This window comes from Rhagoletis zephyria, unplaced genomic scaffold (assembly GCF_001687245.7).
Source record: "Rhagoletis zephyria isolate East Lansing unplaced genomic scaffold, Rhagoletis_zephyria_1.1 Rzeph_scaffold_06609, whole genome shotgun sequence".
Lineage (NCBI taxonomy): Eukaryota > Metazoa > Arthropoda > Insecta > Diptera > Tephritidae > Rhagoletis > Rhagoletis zephyria.
The window spans coordinates 8,022-11,217 of record NW_016163692.1 but is presented as its reverse complement, the minus strand read 5'-3'; the positions used below and the strand labels follow the sequence as shown (position 1 = coordinate 11,217).

Below are 3,196 nucleotides of genomic sequence, written 5' to 3'. Positions count from 1 at the left end.
AGTTAACCCAACACCCTAGCACACAGTCAGCATTGCCGGCTTAACAAGTGCACCGAATATGACACCTGCTAATAATAATAAACAAAGTAACGATCAACGGCTACAAGCAGACAACACATAACAAAAGCCGTGTGATCTGCTGACTCAGCATACTCGCAAAGCATAAGCAGACAATTATAGCAAATAATAAGACAATAATAATATTGTAAAAGATGCCGCTGTGACACACATGCAACGATGAGCGGCTACAAACATACAGCACATAGCTATAGCCGTGTGATCCGCTGATCCAACATATTTACAACCAAATGAAAAAGGAATGCAACAACAACACAAAGCGACAGCAGTTAGGGCAGCATTTTATATAAGACGTATTGAAGTGTTTAGAGTTTAGTTTTTAGTATGAACTCAATAAATAACGATTAAAATAAATTACTTATACAGGCACCTGCTGGACCAGTGTTGCCAACTTTTCAGTTTCGAAAAGCACCAAACCTTGGAAAAAAGAGTGTTTTACCGCACTAAAAGCACTAAATTTTTTTTATCAAAGGATAATCTTTTTCATAACAGTTTGTGGTAAACAAACGTAAAAAAATAAACGATATTTACATGTATAAATAAATACACATTCATATTTCGAAACTGGTACATCTGGAGAAGGAACAATCGAATCGCAACAAACGAAATTGAATTTTAAAGGGGAAGAGTAATACTTAATGATATCCAAGTAGAAATGAGCGAAAAAATTTGTAGTTTTATAATATAACCTCAAATATTGCGAAAAACCGTGTTTTTACACTTAGAGGCTATATATCTCAGAATGCTGACGTGGTAGAGAAATTCTGCAGCTAGATTTGGATTCAGCGCCGAAAAATCTACACAAAACGGTTCCACTCAGGTGGCAAAAAAAGTTAAATTTTTTCGAACTATGTAATCAATCAATAATCAAGAAAATAAAAAAATAAATACTTAACTTATCTGCGTGCTAGCATTTTCAACGCGAATACAATTTAACAAAAACGCAAGAACGTGGGTTTGCAACTTCATATTTTTATCAATCATGGTTTGCATTTTAGTGCATTTAAATTTGTAGATTCTTCTAAATTCAGAAATTTTAGTTCAGAAAAAAGCACTAAAAAGGGCACTTGGCACTAAACCATTATTTTTGGCGTTTTAATTTTCAAAAAGCACTAAATCTAGTGCTTAAAGCACAAAGTTGGCAACTATGTCCTGGACACTTGTAATATTAGTTCGAAACTGCACGACAAACGAGACGGACGTCGTGGAGCTAAAATTTAATTAATGTATGTATGTATTTATGTATGTTTTTGATGTGTTAGCTTTTTCTTGTATGTTAATAAAAAACTTGTGTAATTGTTGTAGCCCCTGAAGACGATCTCCGGAGGAGATTGAAATATATTGGGAAATAATGTATTTGAATGTGTTTTAATACCATTAACACCCCGACCTCAAGCCGGCATTAAAGGGGAATATTTGATTAAAATCAAAAAGGTCGCAGTATAAACAGATACAGATTTATCTTAACCACGGAAGGCACGCCGTAAACATAAGCACCAATAAGGATGGTTTATGCAAAGCTCAAAAATACCCAAGACAACAAGACAAAAAAGGCCATCAACAGGTTTAAAACCGAATCCATCCAGATGGCAAAATTAAAGTCTAGCATAAGATTTTTATTAAAATGTAGGAAAGCGAAGATTATACCCAAGTTCATTCAAAACACCACTAAACTCGACTACATATTTACCATTGACAACCACATACCGAAACATATAAAACACATACTAGACAGACACAAAGACTTTTTGCACAGCAAAATACTCACTTGTGTAATTGTTGTAGCCCNATAAGATTTTTATTAAAATGTAGGAAAGCGAAGATTATACCCAAGTTCATTCAAAACACCACTAAACTCGACTACATATTTACCATTGACAACCACATACCGAAACATATAAAACACATACTAGACAGACACAAAGACTTTTTGCACAGCAAAATACTCACTTGTGTAATTGTTGTAGCCCCCGGAGGAGATTGAAATATATTGGGAAATAATGTATTTGAATGTGTTTTAATACCAGTAGCACCCTGACCTCAAGCCGGCATTAAAAAGGATTATTTGATTAAAATCAAAAAGGTCGCAGTATAAACAGATACAGATTTATCTTATTCAAAATATTTTAAAACCAAAACCTAGTTTAACCTTTTTCGACTGACAAACATATTGCGATACATATTTAAATTGTTTATCTAGTTCCCTTAATTCAAGTTGAATTTTATTTCTAAAACATATGGCAACCCTCTTAAACATAGTTAAGAAAAAACAACTTTAACCCATGTCAATTTATACCCATACTTTAGTAACTAATTTGACTTATTCAATAATTTGAATAATTTGATAATTTTTACACAGGTGAAAACCCTCTTTAATGTTATAAATGCTGTAACAAATTTTTTTTAATATTCCTCTGTTTGACGCCAATATTTTAATATTTCATTTAATTTAATTTAATTCAATTTTTCAAACAGATGGCAATCCTGTTCAAATTATTTTCAAACCAAAACCTCATTAAACCTTTTTCGTCTGACACTTGTGTTGTGATACATATTTAAATTATCTAATACTCTTAATTCAATTTGAATTTAATTGTAAAATCGGGTTGCAACACTCCTACATGCAGTTTGGAAATAAAGTTTCTTCAAAGCAATTTTGATTTATATTCACATTGAAGTAATTTATTTAACCTATTGCTTATATTGAATCTAACTTTGTAACAAGGTGGCAACCCTCTGCAAAATATTTTCAAACCACAATCTTTTTCGTCTGACATCCATATCAGGATGGACATTTCAAGTTTCTGCCTTTAAGCTAGCACTTCGGTGGGCTTTTTGTTCCATATTTCGAATGGATTAAGTGTTGTACCACCTAGGTGAGCGAGTCTGCGTCTAGCGAGAGCAACACATTCACAAAGGATGTGTTCTGGCGTTTCTTCGTCCATCTCACAGAAGCGACAGACGCTCGTGTCTGAAAGATTCATTTTACTGAGGTGATAACGCAGGGAACAATGTCCCGTGAAGTACCCAGTGAGAGTTCGAATGTCCTCCCTGCCTAGATTAATGAGCTTTTTTGAAGCTTCTTGTGATGGACAGATGAACCGCTTAGCTTGTCTTT

General features: G+C 33.7%; 1 protein-coding gene across 1 annotated transcript in view; it reads right to left on the bottom strand.

Moving 5' to 3' along the window:
• The window catches only part of LOC108373334 (uncharacterized), a 10,569-nt gene extending 8,251 nt beyond the window's left edge, over window positions 1–2,318 (bottom strand). Inside the window, exon 1 of the mRNA XM_017629207.1 lies at window positions 2,118–2,318. The gene's annotated coding sequence lies outside the window, so the exon portion shown is untranslated. The remainder of the gene's footprint in view (window positions 1–2,117) is intronic.
• Window positions 2,319–3,196: the final 878 nt, after the last annotated feature.